This window comes from Cyprinodon tularosa, unplaced genomic scaffold (assembly GCF_016077235.1).
Source record: "Cyprinodon tularosa strain WSP-4 unplaced genomic scaffold, ASM1607723v1 ctg49, whole genome shotgun sequence".
NCBI lineage: Eukaryota > Metazoa > Chordata > Actinopteri > Cyprinodontiformes > Cyprinodontidae > Cyprinodon > Cyprinodon tularosa.
The window spans coordinates 1,144,590-1,164,592 of NW_024039218.1; the positions used below are offsets into that span (position 1 = coordinate 1,144,590).

The window sequence follows — 20,003 nt, forward strand, 5'->3', positions numbered from 1 at the left end:
GTATGATGGAGTATTAGGGCCAGGCTAGAGATTTTTATTTTATTTCGAGAATAAAGTTGTAATATTATGAGAATAAAATCATAAAATTACAAGAACAAATTCGCAACGAGAATAAAGTCATAAAATTGCGAGAATAAAGTTGTAACATTACGAGAATGAAGCGATAAAATAACGACAATAAAAGTGTAACATTACGAGAATAAGTCTTAAAATTACAATAATAAATTAGGGACATTACAACATTAAAGTAATAAAATTAAAAGAATAAAGTTGCAACATTATGTGAATAAAGTCGTAATATTATGAGAATATGGCCCCAATATAACAAGAATAAAATTGTATTTTATGACAACTCTTACATAAAACACTTTCTTCCCTAAAATGAGGAATGTCGAGCATCATGTGAAGTTATACTTTGGCTCTGGTTTGACAAAGTTCTGCGGGCACACATTTAAAGCCCAATATAACACTATAAAAACAAACAAACGCAAACAAAAATGCTAAAACAGGTTCTATGAGATTGTCAGAGTTTCTTCGTCTAGTTTTGCTGTTAAAATTTGTTTCTTAAAAAACAAAGGTAGCTGTTTTCACACTCGCACAACCAAGATTTACTGACACTAAAGATAAAAAGAGTTTATTGCTACAAATGGACTAAAGTTTTTTTGTTCTGATTTCATATGTGAAATCCAGGATGCCACAGAGATGTGCAAGTGATTATAATAAATGGGTTATGGTTCAGATTTAAAGGTAATGATGGGTAGGATACTTATTGGTACAGATATGAAGGAGTTGCAAGGAAGGAAGGTCAGTACAGTGTAGTCACAGAAACTGAGATCACTATGCTGCGTCTTTTTTCTTTCTTCTAGGTGGCAATATGAAAGGTACTGGAGCTGCAGAGGGTGGACAGGCAGGTGAGTAATGGTGGATGGTCCTAGAGGGTTCCTGACAGTATAAACCAGTTCATCACATCTGCCTCTGGGAATCCACACCTCTTTAAGCTCCCCCGACTGGGTTGATGAGCCCCATCTGTAAGAAGACAACAGTCAGTTACAACCTGAAATCCGAGGACATAGAGACTTAGACACACACTCCAACCAACACATAGCCCTGTGGATATGGCAGCCATGCCATGAATGGTGATCGGTAGAGAAGGGGAAACAATTTTTTAGACTAGCATGCAGTAATAGGCTTGTTAGATAGAAATCTTCTCTTAGTGCCCTATGAATCCTTAAACAAAAACAACAAAAAAAAAAAAACAAAAAAAAAAACAGAACCAGTAATGTCAGTTTAAAAGGACAAGGATAGTCGAGCTAAAAATTATCTTCATAATTTAAATGATGAGTTTAAGGAGCACCTATATGCTCTGGTCTATGTTGGACCTGAAGGTCTAAAGGGACCATGCACTGAACAGATTTTACGTCGGTTTAAAAGATTACACAGTATAATTTACTTTGCTGAGCTATAGAGGTTCTGAGAGCTGCAGTGACAAAAGAACAACATCATCTATTCTTCATCAGGTGGCAGAGTCTTTCAGCCAAACCCACATCATGCTCCTGGAGATGAATGCACTCTCCTCAGACTGTTTGGCACTTTAAACAGGAGGAAAACACACATATGTTGTAATGGAGACAGAGTGAACGAGCACAAATAAAAGCTTGGGACTGAGCACTGGAACAGGGGAGGAAAAAAAACACAAAAGGCTGAAGTGGAGAGGGGGAAACTAAACAAAAAAAAAATAAGAGAGCGAGTAAGGCTGAGTTAGTTGCTTGGAAGGGGTGGGGAGCACAGTACGAGGAGGAGAGAGGAGAGGTAATGAGGCCAGTGACTGGCTTTACACCTCGTCTCTGTGGAAACTAATTGGGAGAGAGCTGGAGGGCACTAATTTGAGCACTCTGCTGGGTAAATGTAGTGCAACGGACTATGAAGGGTAAATCAATGTACTACCTCTCCACACATCTTACCTTCTTTCTTTCTTTACCTCACATCCACCCCAAAACCCCATTATTGTTTCCTAATAAAAATTCTATTGACTTTTGGTGAGCTTCTGGGCATAAAGGTATTGACCAAAGTAGAGATCATGCCTACTGATGAGACTCAGCTCAGCGGAGAGAAGGTTGGACATTTAGATAGGTAAAAGTCAACGTGTCATCAGAACATGATATGGTAGAGGTATATGGCACAATTTGGCGTTAGTGTGTGGTATTGTTTATGATATGATTATCAAAATTATTCCAAACAACATAAAGGTTGTAAAAACAGTAATATCCCCCTCATATAACAAAAAAATGGTGACCCAGCTTGTTGGATTAGAAAGGAAACCTAACGGTGGTCTACACGGTGGCTAAAGCTGTAGGCTACAGGTCTACCACAGGCTAAAAGTTACACAGTGTTTCTTTAATGAGGGAATAACACTGGCTGCAATATTAAATTACATAAATGAAAATTATAAAAGGTTATAAACTGTTTTTCTTTATTTGCTATTGGATGTTGTAGTTCAAAACTGTAAATGACATAAATGCATTCACATAAATGCATGTCCAGTTCTTCACCAGTTCAAGCTCCTCGTCCATCCGTTACTGCTGTTCTGTTTTCCGGCATTGTCTTTTCATTTCAGAGGGAGTGGTGGTTCCAAATTTATGACAACCTTGCTTTTTTCAGTCTGCCCCGGGGCAGCTGTGACTACCATGTAGCTTTCCACCATCAGCATCTGAATGTGTGAATGACTGAATATAGCGTAAAGTACTGCGGGGTAACCTGGCTTGAAAAAGCACTATAATACGTACAGGCCATCAGTTTACTGCACAGGTAATTGATCTTAAAATATTAAAAACTATTCTTAACTCTATGTTTCAGAATTAATCAGGTTTTTAGCAATTTGTTTTTTCTCATTGCATGCTGTCAGGATGCTGCCAAAAAAGCACATACTCAGTAAATAATCCTATTTACTTTTACTTATAAACTACTCCTACTTTTTTAATGCATGTTCAACGTGTTAGATGCATAAATAGAATACGACCGGGCTCCAATACATAACACGCGAGTGCTACAGTAGTTCCTTCTCTGTGCACGTGTGGTTTTATTTACACGCATGCACAGCTTCCTTCCTCCTGTTGTCAATTTGAAGGTGTTAAGGCCTGGTTATACTTCTGCAGCAGTGTGTCGCAGTGAGCTTGTCGCAGATATTTTTGATTTATGCCCAATATTGAAGCGTGGTCTGCGCTATGTTATTCCACACCACAACGCAAGAGGGACAATCATGAGTTAGCTGTGGGTCTAGATACGGCGGAGGTGGTGAGGAAGTGGGGGTAAGTTTGTGTGACAACGGAGGGACATGAGGCTGAAAAAGAGCGGGGATCCAGGTGGAAAAAGGGTCCCAGCATTCTCATGCACCTCACTCTTCTAGCTGGTCCAACTTCATGAGTCGTTTTTCCACAATGGCAGTCATACAGACAAAACAAGCTGGTAAGGTACCAAACAGGAAATATATTAATGTAGATCAGATGTAGATTTGACCAATCAGAGGCCTCCTGTCTGCGGCACTGTCTGCGGTCACCTAATTTTGGATAGGTGCAGCTGAGTGTCTGCAGAATGGGCGGGTGCATATTTACATTCACTGTGACACACACGCAGACGACCTGGTTTCTGAGTACATAAATCAGCAACCCACCTGTGATTGGCTACTTTTCAGAAAATCCCATATTTTGACTTATTAAGCATTGCCAAGGTAACCAGCTATCTCCCCGTTTCCACCTAATGTTTGAGCTAGAAAAACACTATTGTGTTATTTGACAGGAACTTCTTTTTGACAATGTCCTCTGACCGTTTTTAACGGACATGCTACAGCCAATCAGAATATAATATTGATCCAGAGCATGCCATATTTAATGAGAACTCTGCTGACCAACTTCCAACTCTTTAAGAGAAGCGGTTAGCCTGAAGTTGCTCGCTAGTAGGAAGAGGAGTACAGCCTCAAAAGGAAGGATTTCCTGAAAAGCAGCCAATTACAGGTTGGTTACTTTGTCCAGTGGGTAACGCCTTCAAAGTGACAAAAGTTGACATGAACCCACAGAAACAGGTCCACACGCAACAAAGAGAGAATCTATTAGCGCTTAAAAAGCAAACCTAGAGTGCAGAAAAGCAGCACACACTCATTTTTGTGATACATTTAGGGCCTCATAGTATTAAATCTGCAGTCATAGAACATTAAAATGTGCATACGTAGTAGTATACGTGTGTTTTAAATAAAACTGCTGATATGAGTTTTTTTTTTACACATGTGGACTTTTGGCACAATATTAATGTTTAGTCACATTTTTGGTCCAGCCTTTAAAGATATGTTCACCTACTTTCATAGAACGTATTTCTATTTTATCTAGTATGCATGTTCTAAAAATAAAAGACAGAATGTAGAATTACTCCTTTTAGGGATGCAACTGCTGCTTTAAAAGGGAGCCAGATTTTGGTGGGGTCTAAGAGGGTATTTAGCTTTACAATCAAGTTTGGGAATACTACAAATCTCTTAGAGTTATTTAAAAAACAGCAATAAACACAGACTGATGTGTTCTTGTTCATGTATAGCTTTTTAGGATCCTGATTTTCTTAAAAACATTCATCCTGAAAACCTGAAAAGCCCCTGATATGAGAACGGTTGCACAGTACCAAGTGATTATGTGTGTTTGCTCAACTCCACCTTTCATTGTAGCACTTGAAGGATGCTCACAGCTCTGCTAGGCGCCATCTGCCCCCCTTACTCCCTCTCTGCGACAGTGCCTTGCAGCTCGGCCCCCCCTGGGAAATAGCTGTGGATAAGTTATTCAATTAGAGGGGCATTATTGGCCCTCTCTCTCAGAGGACAGAGCTGATGATGCTGTGATTATACTGCCCTGCATTCCTTTATGGCTCAGCAACCTCTTCCTCGTTGCGCGTCTGCGTGCGTACCTCCACACACACACCTTTGTGTTTGGATTTCACAACATATGTGTGTGGCCGCAAATCAGCAAATAATGTTTGCAGGGTAAATGGATGTAGGTTAAAAATAAGGGGGTCTATCAGAGATGCTTGGGTAGTTTCAAATAGGCCCATTTCAATTTGAATTGAAACACACAGACAGAGACTCTTGCACAACATATACAGGCTGACCATGTATCAGCCCAAAGAGGATGGAGAGGAGTCCCTGTCTATCTGTTTATATGGAGAGACAAAACATGCCTGACAAGGCTTTAACTATTTTTTTATTCTTAATAAGGAACTTATCATTGTCACTAGAAGGCATCATTAGGGCTTGATCATAGGTTTTCTGTTTCATAAAGGAATCCGGTGTTTTCTTTTGTCATCAAACAACAGAAGCAACACTTCTCAGCTTAAAGAAACACAAAGAGAGACATCTCAGAAGCACAGAGGCCCTCCACAACAAGTTCAGAACACACTGACTCTACTTGGACCAGTGAGGTGGTCTTTAAAGTGTTGCCATGATGGGACGGCCCCTATCTGCCCAGTGCAGATCCACAGATGCCCTCCCGAGGGGACTGGCTACAGGGGAGCAGGGCAGTGGGCCTGGAGCCTCATCTGCTCTGCCCAGAATACAAATAGGTCAGTGTGTGGTGAAAAAGAGGGCTTCAGATAAACACACACACAGAGCTACACCAACACACTGACCATGAAATAAAAGGGGTCTTGCCAACTGAATTCCTCTATTGGCCATGATGGGAAGGGCCATCTGGTATCAATGAGGGGAAGTCAAGCAAGCTTGTGAATGTGCACACGTCCATATTCCCAACCAGATACAAACCCCCTTCCCTACACACACCAGACAGAAGTGTTTTCATAAAAGAGAATCATGGTTGAACCTGAACATCGTGTGAGGGACCTCTAACGATTCATTTCCAGGAAGGGGTTCTTTTGGCATCCAAACCTTATATTTTTCTGGTAAAGATGTCATTTATTTCTACAAAGCCTTGAAAAAAGAAATTTAGAAACTAATGTAAAGTAACAAACTTGAATTTTTCACTGTCCAGGTGTGGGTCAATCTCTTGGACATAATTTTTTTTTTTTTACATTTCCTATTTTAATAATTTAAATATTTTAATAATAATTGTTATTATATATATATATATATATATATATATATATATATATATATATATATATATATATATATATATATATATATATATATATATATATATATATATATATATATACTAATGTGACATCATAACATAAGGACTCTGTATTACATAGGAACATATGTATATGTTCCTTCTAAGGACTTAGAAGGAACATATACATAATAGGCAGAATAAAGAAAATTTAAAATATAAGACACTCTCATTAGAAATAATATGTACATAGAAAAAAGTAAAGTATTTTGAAAAAAAAGTGCAGCTAGTGCAAGTCAGTCTATGAAAGGGGGTAATGGTCTACAAATTTGATACTCAGGAGTGTATGTGCGATGATGGAAGTGTGTGGGTGTGTCTGAAGGTGAGAGTCTGTGATTGGAGGGGGAGGGTGAATGTGAGCAAGTTCTGTTGAGAAATGAGTCTTTGACCACTTTCACTGCTCTGGGGACGAAGCTGTTAATACTTCTGAAAGATACAAACAGGATAGTTGTTTATGTTTATATGTTTATTTTCTATGATATGAGTTCTAGATGTGTTGAACTGCCATTTTCATCTTTACAACCAAATAAAGCAAATTTTTACTGCAGACATTGCTATTCCTCAGGGTTTCTAGGGTAGTAAGACGTATGTGGAAGCTAAAACATATTTTCATTAGGTTCCAAAACAAAAGTTTTTTTTATTCAAACAAAGCAGAATCTGTCACTTTTACTGGTACTGAAGCTGCCCCCTTCCAATTTCAGTATCATATCTGGTTTTTTGCTCAGAGAAGATCCAAAATTTGCTTCATGACCATCCGGAGTAAAAAAAAAAAAATTAAAGAATATTATACCTGCTTAGTATGAGGCAGCATAATGTTGCAGGATTTTTGGCTGCAGGAGGTGATGATAAACTGTACAAAAAGCTGCCATGAAAAGAAAAGGAAAGTGTCCCAGACATCAACAGGCAGGTAATTAAAACTAGGGGACTAATTGGTGGGCTCTAACCCCTCCACAAATCTACAAGTTTATGCAAATAGGTATGAACAGATCTTTTTTAAACTGAGAAACAGAAAACAAAACAGCAAGTGGTAAGTTTGAAAAAGAAAAACCTAAACACAAAAAAAAAAAAAACAATTAAGCAAGGTACTTGCTGTACTCTTGTTACTGTTAAGATATGAGGTATTTCAATATGTCAGGGCTTCACCCCAAACGTCAACAACATGCAGTCGCCTGAGACCTGGAAGAAGATTTCCATACAAGGACACCTAATCCTTTCGAACGTGCTCTCCAACATCCCCCTAGAATATTTAATCCCTGTTTTTACCCTGCGTGTAAGACTACACTTTAATTTAATTTTTTGGAGCACTGTGCTTGATCTTTCAGCGTTAACCTGTTTAGGAAATTCCTAGAAGTAAGAAAAACTTTCAGCCAACATAAAAATAGAAATTGTTTAGCAGTGATGTAATCCCCTGGTTGTGTTCTTGAAGTTCTTCTCTGAGACCAACATCTTGCAGAGAAAGGAAACCAATTTATTTTGGCGTCATTTCAGAACTCTAGGCTGATGAAGGGAGGCTTGCGCTGAGTAAATCAAGTAGAAAATAAGCAGTGTTGAATTATTTTGAAAAGGCCGGAATACTAATAAACTCGAGCGAGCCCGTGGCAGCAGCTGATGAAAGAAAAACATTTCAGGGTTTTCCATCATGCAAGTTCTTGCTCACAATATTAGCACCTCTTCCAGGATACACAAAAGTTCAGGAGGACATCCAGGATCTACATAAAGCTGCTGCACTAGCCAATGTGCTTAATGAAAAAACTCATAACCCGTAACTGGGTATTTGTACAGACTAATTGATGAGAAAAAATAGAGTCAAAGATGAGACTCCAGCCATGTAATTAAAGCTTCTGTTTTATTATATTTTATAAAAACATGAGCAAAGGCGATTCAAAATTAAATTAGTCCCCAGACATAGTTTCTTTTAGGGCTCTTGTCCAGTTTTTAACCAGCTAACTACTGTAGTTACTTAACAATGACTGACCATGTTACATGGTAATCACTTCAGTCCTTTTATAAAAATAGTCTGGCTGCAGAGCTGCGCTGTCAGGACCCTGGCTACAGAGCTGCACTGTGAGGTCTCCTGCACTTTGAGAACCAGAAGTTTATTCGAAGACTTTCAAAATAAAAGCAAAGTTCATTCAAAGCCTTTCTTAAGTAAATGTTTACATTGATAAACTCCCCATGAAGTGAGCTTCCTTACCCAAACAAGTGTTGTTGTGCTGGAAATGTATGTACATGCGTAATTTTACTCCACACCGAACTCCTATCTGGAATAATAGATATGTGCTGCATAATTAACTGAGTTGGCCAGTAGAAATGAAGAAAAGGTTAACAGAGACATTTAAACTCTAAAGTCATCAGTAAATGATTAGTTAGAATATTGCAGAAGTTGGTTCCCCATCAGTAATATACCCGAACGATTCAGGAAAACAAATTATAAAAAAAACTTAGCAGGTTTTTCCAATGTGTGCAACTGGTGTATTTGCAAAGTTGTCATTCTCATAAATTGTTATTCTCTTGGGACTCAGAAGCCAGGTGAGGGCCCTGAGCAGCCACAAATTACTCATATTCCTCTTTAAAGATAGATCTAGAAACAAACCTTCACAATCCCATTTTCCTTGGAATAAAGAACTGATGTGTTTGCCAGACATTTCCATCCTCTCATCAAGACTCAGCTGTTGAAATTACTCATACTTCTTCCTTGCTCTCACGGTAGATTGATATGTTCCACACCATGGCTGGCACATATCTCAAGTATCCTTGTCTACAGCCCACCAGAGCCTTATGCCTGCAAAGAAAATCATTTGTTGTGCAGCAATCTGCCTCTTTTTGATTAACACCCCCATTCTATTTCCCTGGATTGCCCCCGCCTCACCTCTCTTTCTTCTTCCATCTCTTTTTATGCACATCCATCTCTATGATTACTTAAACGGGTGCCAGAAAAACACTGTGACCCGTCTAATTTGGGCTGTGAGGGAGCGCAGAAAAAAAAAATAAAAAAGGAGGAGAGGGGCCCTGCGATTCTCCACACTCGCTTTTAGTGAGCGGGGAACTTGAGGGAGAGAGAGAAACTGTTGCCATGGCTACCTGCTGGCAACTTCTGTCCTTGCGTTTGGAGAGCACTGGCTGTTCTGTCTCTACCCAACGCCTGAGAGGGGAGTGGAGGGGGCGGAGGTGAGGTAGGGCGGGGTGGGGGTTGGGGGGTAAAAGAGGTGAAGTGGGAGGGGTCCTGCAACCAAGGGGGACAACACAAGGTCCCTCTACAACAAACCCAGAGAGCTGGAGGCTGGGAAAATAGCAACCAACCAGTAACGCTGAGGACTCTGGCGGCTAGTTACACACTCACATCGATGCACACACTGGGGTTAATGACAGGTTTGACAGCAGTGGGGGGGTGCGGAGGAGTGGCAGTGGGTAATTGCTTTTGTGCTGCGACACAATTCATATGGTTTCTATTTCTTTATGAGAAATCTATCCATTGCAGACAATGAAGACATAAAGACTTAGTTTAGAAGTAACAAATTAGGAAAGTCGTATTTAAATTCGTAACTGGTGGTGCTCATCTAGACAATCAAAGTTTTGCCCATTCCATTTTTCATAACTCAAGTTCTATGAGATTGATTGGAGAATATCAGTGAACTTTAGTTGGTAAGTCTCAAATGTTTTTTCTTTTCTTTAAAGATTTTTAGACACAAACTGGATATTTCCATTACATGAACCTACTTTGATCTAAACTATTCCATTATAGTTCTAGCCTTGTGCTTAAGATTCATTTTCTGAATAGAATGAATATAGAATAGAATACCCTTTTTTGTTCCACAGTGGGAAAAGTCAGGCAAGTCAAGAGCAAAGCACGTAAGCAAAGAAAATACATGATTTCTGTACAAACAAAACTATAAAAACACACACACAAAAAAATAATGAACTAAATTTTAAATAAAATAATGCAGTACAAAGGAAAACAAATCCAGAGGGAACACTGTAGTTACTGGAAAACTTATGCTTTGGTTAAATGAAAATAATTCAAGCTCAAAAAGAACAAATAATAACCCTTTTACAGATATAATGAAAAAAAAAGAATGGTTAAATTAAAAAGAGAAAAACTAATGCAGCAGGTAAAAAAAAGACTAAATGTCACGTAAAGCTGTGCAAATAAATAGATACTGTGCAGTTAAAACTCACTGGGCCTTGCGGGAGTGGTGAAGATTATAAAGTCTTACAGCAGCTGGAGGAAGGATCTGTGGTAGTGCTCCTTTGTGCATCTAGGGTGCAGAAATATTTTACTGAGTGAGCTTTACTGTTAAGTAACAGCTTCATGCATGGAGTGGAAAACTTCTGACTTCCAACAGCTCCTCTGAATCTTCTGGACGCAGTGTTGGTACATATCCTGTCTTTGTAGGACAAAGCAGACCTTCCTAATTAGCTTATCCAGTACCTTCCTTTAAAATGCATATTACCTTCTAGTCCATCATACCACACCATACAAAATGATGAAACCACAAAATAAAAAAAAAGGCCATTGGTAGTTCTGCGAGCACCAGTCTACAAGGTCTTGCATTTATTGTTTTCACTCAATCATTCTCATCTGTGATGAGGTTGACTATGGCAGAGTCATCTGAGAACTTTAAAATATGTCAGTTTTGGGAGTTGATGGAGAAGTCTGCAGTGGAGAAGGTTAAGAGGATCAGTGCCAACCCAGTTACCTGTAATGCAAACCTGACCTGTCTGTCAGCCACAATCCAGTGTTCTCAAATTAAGCAGGTGGCCAAAGAGGTAATCCTGTATCCACTGGAACAGATGGTGGTCCACTCATAACTGTTCCAAGTGAACCTCTATATTGTCTCAAGTTCTTGCTACCTCTCACAGCTTCTTTTTTTTCACTCAGAATTTTGCTTGGCTCCATCCATCTTTTCTTAAACTCTGATAAGATTCTGCCATTCCTGCTGAAGAAAAGCATCTCCTTGACATGATACCACATTTCCCATTGGAGCGGTGTATGCAGAGTGATGTCCACACCTTCTTAAAGTAGGCTGAAAGTTTTTGTATTATCCGACTAGAGTATTGCTTTCACCTGTCATTTCCCTACGTGACTGAAAAAGAGGACTTGTATCATTTTCCTCCAGTATCATAATTATACACTACTTTCTTCTTTAATGTCATGAAATCCAAGAAAACCAAATTCAAGTTTATAGTTGTAAAAAGATGGGAGAAAGTAAATAAGATTGTCAGGTATGCCTGCAGTATCTCAGGTCCCACCCTGGGCCTAGCCACCCAGTAAAGTGATCCAGGTAATGGATATCTAGGAAATGGACACAATACTGAGTGAACACAGGTCCCCATGTTACTTTCCTATACCCTTTCATTCTCCCAATCTCTAGAGGTTAAGTTACTGTCTCTAATTACCCAAACCATTTTCCTTTCTTTGAAATGTGCTCTTATACCTTTAAAATTAGTCTATGGATGATTCATTATTTTCCACTTTGTCTCTGCTGCTGTACATTCTGGTATGAGTGTGAGGTTTGCTGTTGGTGTTGGACACCGTGTGCTGAGACCCCAGTGGCCATACTGCTGAAGCGTACTCCCTCCCTACTCCACACCCCACTGGCAAACACCGCCCACCCCCACCCACCCACTGGCAGACAGCTGACCTTGGCAGGGCCTGACAGAGAACTGGCCTGGAGGGGGATCCACGGAGATCCACGCCAGCCCACTGAGCCAACCCACTCAGTCTGTGCAGGTGTGCAAACGCCTGGACAAACACATGCACACAAACAGCACACACACATACGCAGAAAACACACATACACGCCTGCATGAATGCATAACCAGCGGACCAGGGAAGGCCCCTAAGCAAGCAGATGTCGAAATGCTCCAAAGCTCTGCATTCTTGTGTATTTTTCCGAATGTTCCTTTATCTGCATTTTGATTCACAACTAATTTCTTTTAAGAATGTTTTTGTGTTTGTCCTTGATTTATCTATTGAATTAGTCAGGTAGAAAAAATGTACAGAAAAAAACACCCACAAGATTCAGAAAAGACATTCCCCAAAGACAAAAACAAAACTTTCTGAAGCAAAGTCGGATTAACACACATACGTAAAGATGAATGAACAAACAGCAAGCATAAAAAAAACAAAAAAGAAAACAAGGAAATAATAAAGAGACAGACAAGACACTCTTTTCATTCATCTTAAAACTGTAAAACTGGTTGTATGTTTTTGCTCTTTCTTTTCCTCTTTCTCCTTTTCAGGTTTGCTTCTCTTTGTTCTTTTTTCTTCCCTGTCCCTCTGTCAGGTTTGGCATTATTGGACACACATAAAGTTTGGTAAGAAGATTTCAGTTCTGGTGCCAAATGCTGAACAGGACAAAAATGTGGCTAAACAGTCAAACCTTATGTGGGATTAGACACTTTCAAATGATAAATAAACAATTTCTGGCAAGTACAGTGTACCACAGGCATCAGCCTCAAGGTAAAGACATTCTGAAAAGGCTGTACGAAAAGTAACTCCGACATTTTCCTATATCTACAGATAGAGCGATAACTAAAATGTTTAAACAGCCTGAACTGTGACAAACGAGGCTTTTCCACCTTGCCATCACAACAGCGAACAGAATAGGGGATGAATACAAGTCTTCAAAGACTTCTATTAGAGAATAGCAGCATAGAATAGAATATTGGAGAGCCACCAAGCCCCTGGGACCACAATTTACTGCATAAAGGACCTCGATTGTTAACAAGGTGCCAATAATAGCTAAGGGTTCTATATACACATATTATATGTTTGATTAAATTATTGTTATCATTGAATAACTTCTTGACTATTAATATTTTTGACACATTTTCTCCATCTTTAATAGCAATAAGATGACATAATGACATCAAGTAAAATGATATATTCCAAGAGCTTTATGTCCAAACATAAGTGGTAAAATATTCATTTTTACCTTATTGCATTCATTAATTTTGTTTTATGTTACTGTATTACATTCGCATTTTATTTCTGTTTGAAATACTAATGGTTTTGGGTGCTTTGATAAACCATCTACTGAGGCAAGAACATTAGCACATGACATCCCATGCAGATATATGTGGTGTTGAAAATAATTTTTTATTAAAAGCATTACATCTATTTTTATATCAAGACTCTTGGTGGTTGCATTTCACAGTTGAAATGTAACAATCTGCTGAAACAAATACTCAAAATTACATGGAATTATCTCAAAGACATGGAGGCGTTACATCATGTGAGACAAGGCCCCTCATTAGCAGCTGCAGAACTAAGGGGAACAACATAATGGATATAGATACATTAAAGCACAAGGGCACTCATTGATCCTTTGATTGGGATCATATAAAAATATGCATGTTAATCTGATTTTAAAATAAAAGGACAGGGTGTCCTGCCTTGATACGTGGATCAAAACATCTCTATAGCAGCAGCTCTTTGGGGATGTTCAAGTCATCAGTTGTAGAATGTTAACAAATGTAGTCCAACATTTTTTTTATTTATTTACATGGATATCAAGGAAAGACATGTCAAAAGGCTGCACTTTCCCAAGAGAAGCCGCTTGCAGGGCTACTGTGATGTATTGCACACTCAGACGCTGCCATTTCTCTTGGCACTACCAAACCATTGTTACTAATGCTTACATTGTTCCATAATAGCTGTACAAAGGTTTGTATTCAATCTTGCCTCCAGTAAAAGGAAATATTTGATTTGGCCAGCTCCATGGCAACATGTCTATAGCCACTACAATATAAAAATCAGTGGGGCCGCTAGAAACCCTACTGTCTGTTCTTGATGTTTGGGGTAATTATGCGGGTTAAACCATAAAACAGTGATGTTTTATGTCCAGTACAGCAGACTGTTGGAGATACAGTAGTAATTTCACATGCATGATGATTTTACTTTATAACTTCTGCAAGAGATATAAAAAGGTCCAAGACCAAATTTTATCTTGATCCATATCAGAAAGGAACAACTAAATTCACCAGCTTTGGTACAGTACTAGACCTGATATCTCTTTACCTTCAGATTTTTCTAAGTTTTTTGTGCCATATGTTCTGTAACATGTTGGAAAAATTTCTCTGAGTTTAGTCAATGATATGATGACATCTCTCAGTTGCTGAAGATTGTTGGGTGTACAAAAGTGACGTGAATCCCCTGAGCCTTCTCGAGTGGTAGATATTAGACTGAGGTCTAGAAAAAGCACCTTTATGGAGGCCACTGGAGAAAGCCTGTCGCATTAAAACAATTATTTATTTACCACTATTTCTACTGTAATATGAAAATTCTAAAAATGATGATAGTAATAATGATGATAAAATTATTTAGAAACGGTTTTCATAAAAACAACAAAAAGGAGTGCAATCTGGTGTGGTCATTTCACTCAATATTGTCCTTTTGTCACCTAAGTTTCTTTGTTGTCCTTTCACAAGTAGAAATGTTCATCAACATCTGTTGTTTAATGGATATTTCCTGTTTGTTGGACCATGCCAACAGTAAAGAATATAATTAAAATATCAGTAGGTTTAAAGTTACGTGTTTCCCCCTTTCTTCCTTATTCTGGTGCTCAGTTTGTACTTCAACAAATCTTCCTCATGGTGTCAACATGGAACCAATATTGTCAGTTGGTTTATTGCAGAAGAATCATACACCATGCAACAATTCATAAAGTTTGGAATTAGGCACAAAATAGCAGTGGATGCTTTGACTTGGGTTCCAAGCACTCCAAATCTGTTCAAACTGGGTATTTCTTGGATGTGCTGGGCAAACAAGGCAGATTAGAAATGGCAAAATTGTGCCCTTTAAGGTGCTTACAGACTGAAAGCAGTGTCCGTGGTGATTTCTGTGAGCCCCGCAAGGAGTTCACCACTCTGCATTTTAGATGCACAGGGTTTACACTCTGGACTGCATCTTTAATTATGGTGTAAATGTTTCCTTGTATTGTCATTAAAACATTTTCTATTTTTCCTTTATATGTCTCAACATTTTAGTAGCATATTCATTCAATTTAGGATTGGATTGGCATTAGAAAGGGAAATATGTAGGTTCTCTCTGAATTTTTCTCTATAAAACCCTGTGAATTTAAATCTACTTTGACCCATGAGCAGTGGTAACTAAGGGGCAAATTTTAAGAAATAAAGCCAAAATAGTAGAAAAAAGATTTTTTTTTTCTCTTTTCATTTTGGAGTAATGAAGATTTTATTAATCTGTGTGTAATGCATAATTCATAGTAGATCAGGAAGTCTTTGCCTTTGAATGGAAACGTATGTCTAAAACTATTCCTTTATTGTACGTGTTGTTAGCTTGCCTGTCTAGATCTGCTATTTTCACAGCTTTTGTGAGACACTTTTTAATAAGTAGGGAATTAATTCATAAAAAAGTTTATTTGAATTCTGTAAATGAAAGTTTTTTGCCACAGTAATGAATTAATGAAGTAATGAAGAACTGCATGGCAGCATTCTATATCCAGCAATTGTAGTATCTAGGTAGGAGTTGTCAGTCTGGTAAAGAGTTTTGTGGTTATTTGAAATTGTAAAAGTTAACTTTTTTTTGCAACATAACAATGACTTAAACCTGACTAGAACCTTTTTAAGTTTAAGTCGGCTTAAACCAACTAAAACTATCACATATCGTAATGAATAAAATGCGACTAAGACTAATAATAGTTTTCATCGTGAAGACTAAGGGCCGGATTTATCAAGATCCAATTTTGCGTGCAGTAATTTGCGCTCGCAAACTGGAATTTTGCGCGAGGGGCTGAACCATGGTTTGCGGGTGATTTAACAAGAGCGATTGCGTAACTGGTGGAAGGTGCAAAACTGTTGGAGACGCCCTATTTAAATGATGGTTTTGCGCGTTTTGTGGTTTGCGGCAAAGTAGTTTGTAGTCTGTACAAACTAGTGCATTAAGAAATTTAAATCTTACAGTGACCCCCAACAAAAAAAATAAATAAGTAAATATATATATATATATATATATATATATATATATATATATATATATATATATAAATTGGCAACCTTTATTCCCTAAGGTGGTATGTGCTGCAGTAAAAAAAACAAAAAAAAAAACAGGTGTTTTGTATTGGCCTGTGACTGTGGATGAGATCCCCGCAGCATTTGGTATGTTGCTCCACAGGCGCAGGGGGAGAACCCCGACCCCGTCGGACAGCACTTCTGAAAAAACGAGATTGGGAGATCCCAGCTCTCGCTGCAACCGTACGCTGGAATGACCCAGATGCAAAAAAGTGCAATGTTGCAAGGAGTTTTGTGATATCTGGTATTGCGCGAGTCCTCCTTGTGGCTGGCTCCAAATCCATTCGGAGTTCCCCCAACAGCTCCAAAATGGCAATGCTGGATAAACGATATGTTTTGATGATCGTTTCCTCGTTCATTGCAAAAATATTCACACGGAGTGAAAAAATGCGTTCTCTGCGTCTCCTTGCTTTATTTCCATGTCTCCTTCTTGCGACAATAACCGCTGCCATGTGTGCGCAATTACGCATACAGACCATTTGCACCTTCTTTTGAAACGTGTTAAATATAGAGTCAGATACCGTTAGCAAAATTGCGTTCAGGTTTGATAAATCACTTTGCGAGTGCTAAATTAATATATTTACATGTTCTCCTCCCACAAGACGCACTTTAGCGTGTAAACGCCCCATATTGCATATTCATTGCAGAAAAAGTACTAAATGGATAAGAGGCGCTATTTAGCACGTTTTAAAGACCAAATCCTTTTAGCACGCTGTTGATAGATCAGTTTGTACATTTTTTAGCGTGCGCAGTGAAATAGCTCACGTTTTAATACACGCAAACCTTTGATAGATCCGGCCCTAAGACTAGATCTAAGATGGCTGTCAAAAACAACACAACAGGTAGTCAGATCCAGGAGATCAGAGGTCCAAAGAGCTGTCGAAGGGAAATCCAGATCGGATCTGGAAACAGTTCCAGGTTCGGGACACTGACAGGCAGAGATCCGGCATCTGAAGACGGGTCAGGCAAACAGATGCCGAACAGATCAGGATCAGGCAATCAGAAACAACAGGAATGCTCGAAAAATTCTCATCACTGTTTTGGAATAATCTGGAACTGATGACTGGTCTGAAGGCTAGTTAAATAGAGACTGAAGCAGGTGGATAAGATGAACAGTAATTAGAACTGGGCGGAGATAAGCCGGTGCGTGATATGAATAATCACACCAGACATTAGCGCCAAGATAGTTCCTATACCTGAAAAGATTTAATGGTGGCAGTCCCATATCAACAATGTGTGGAACCTGAATGCAACACTTTATCAATCTGGTTTGCCAGGTGAGTGGTTTCTGCAGCATGTTTCCACTTTGCTAGTCTTAATGTTCTTTCATCAGAGATTTTCTCTTTTGCAGCATTTTTTTTTTCTTTATATGAGGTTGCAGTATTGCAGTGTTTGTCACACTCTTATGTTTCTTGGTTTAATTTTTGAGTTTGCACATATAACTTTTTTGTGTTTGCAGGACTCTTTGAATTTGCTGTGAAAGCATGTATTTCTTTCTTACACCGCTTGGCCATTGTAGCAGTTACAAAACATTTAGCAGGTAACAGTTTAAACACCCCATTGCTAGTGGTGGTGGCATGTAATGTAATTTCCTAAATTCAAGTACCTAAAAAAATGTTTTATTGTAATACATGAATTTTGGGGAAAGAGTTAGTTTTATTTAGATTTCTTTATATTATTCAAATGTTTAATAGCAGTATATACATTATACTATAAATACTGCATAAACTTTGCTCTAAAAATTTACTTTTTTGAAATGGACAAATGGTGCATGTGCACTGTAGCTCACAGCAGGACTGATTCTGCTCTGAGTCCGGACATTACAGGATCACACACAGAGCAAGAGGTAGTCCCGATGACAGTCATTTTGGTAGGGTGCAACAGTGCTGCCAACGCCTGCTTGCTGCTGATGGGACTGATATATGCCCTGAACTTGGCATACCCTCCCACTTTGCGCTTAACTTTTGAAGTCTTCCAACAACTTTTTCTCGCGTTAGATGGATTTCAACTGTCCCCATAAGTAAACACCCTGAAGTTGTAGTTGCTTTCCTAAATGCATCCATGACTTTGTCAGTGGCTTCAAGTTAATCTTAGTGGAAAGTTGCCTGTTTTTTTATTTTTTTGCTGAATAAGGTATATGTTATTTGGCTAAAAATAGCAGATACCTTTATTCAAATATCTTACAGAGAATTTATTCTTCATTGATAATGGTGAGACAGTTTGATTTTGTTTTATTAATCTTGTAATTGCATTCACTAGGCAGTACACTAGTCTGGATGATTGGTTTAAATGTTAAAATTGCGCTGTCGCCCAGATGTTGTTTTGAATATGTTTGTGTAAGTTAAATATTCTGGATCTTACATATGATTATATTTCTGTAACGAAAGTTGCAACTCTCAGTTTTAGAGGGTTGTATATTTTTTTATTGCATATATGAAAAGTACAATTCTAGTTAGAGGGCTTCTCAGTGAGGTAGCATTGCTGCCTTGCAGCTGGCCCGAGGTTTTTCTGCATGGAGTTTGCATGTTCTCCCTGTGCATGCATGGGTTCTCTCTAGGTACTCCGGCATCCTCCCACAGTCCGAAAACATGACTGTTAGGTTAATTGGCTTTTCTAAATTCTCCTTAGGTGTGAGTGTGTGCATGAATGGTTGCTTGTCCTGATTATCTCTCTGGTGCCCTGCAGTAGACTGGCAACCTGTCCAGGGTGTACCCCACCTCTCTAGCAAATACTAGAGGGATATAAGATTTACAAATACAATTTTGAGTAAAATGCTGTTTGTGCCTATGAAAAACAAGTACACTTTACTTAATTTGTTTAAATAAATCTAACTTACATCTTGGATGTAATTAAGTAAATGTTACTTAATATCTTCACAACTGATATGTCTTATTAAGAGTAAAACTCACTTGATACTGGCAAGTGAGTGTTACTTGACATTGCAGCATTAAATTTTACTTAAATCATTTGTGTACAAATACTTACAATATATTATTTAAGTAAATCTTGTGAGTTGTTTTTTTGCAGTAATGTTCACATATGAACATTACTGCAGTTACTTTTAAAATGAAATGTTATCTCTGATGTACAATTTTAAGTTCACACCAAGGGATATATGTTGACAAATTCTTTCACCTACCACAGAAATGCTATAGCAGTTTTTCACAAGAAATGCTCAAATGCAGCTCAGAAAGCTGCAAAATTATGACACTCATGACTTTTACTTTCTCAAACTGAGCACTATAGCTTTTTCTCTAATGGTCCACTTGATACATATTTATTTGATGAAAAAGAATAGAAGAGAGAAAGAAGGGGAGAAGATCTAATGAGAAAGAATGAGAAAGAAGTAGAAGAGAGAGAAAAGTTTATAATAACAAAAATCAAAAACCTTGAAGTCTGCCTCTAAACCTGAAGAAAGAGAAAAAACAACGTGTAACGGCTCAGAACAGAGAACCCAGTATTCAAGCACACAGACGGTTTGATATCTCAAAAAAGCGTTTTTTAAAGTAACGGATTTACCTAGTGACCACGTCTGTCTGGCAACAGATGATGAACGTGTGAATAACTAACCTGGTCTTAAAGTTTAGTCCATGTACAGAGGACGAGGTTTGTTCCAGCCGGTTGGCTGCCAACAAGACAAGGTGGACGCTGCCCAGAGAGTCCCAGACGCTGAAGCCCCATAGACCTAATAACAGACAGGAGATCAGAACCGAGCAGATGATGGAAAGCAGGATAATCCAGAGATAAAAGCCAAAGCCGGTGTTGAGGACGTGCTCGGGAGTCCCGGCTAGAAAGAGATACTGGAGGGAA

The 20,003-nt window shown here is 38.5% G+C and overlaps 1 long non-coding RNA gene across 1 annotated transcript; it reads right to left on the reverse strand.

The window, feature by feature from the left end:
- Positions 1–321: 321 nt before the first annotated feature.
- LOC119794712 lies at positions 322–9,159 on the reverse strand. The gene is made up of 3 exons (XR_005282256.1): positions 9,028–9,159; positions 8,752–8,940; positions 322–1,026 (listed from the first exon to the last, which is right to left on the reverse strand). It is a non-coding gene; the product is annotated as an uncharacterized LOC119794712 (long non-coding RNA).
- Positions 9,160–20,003: the final 10,844 nt, after the last annotated feature.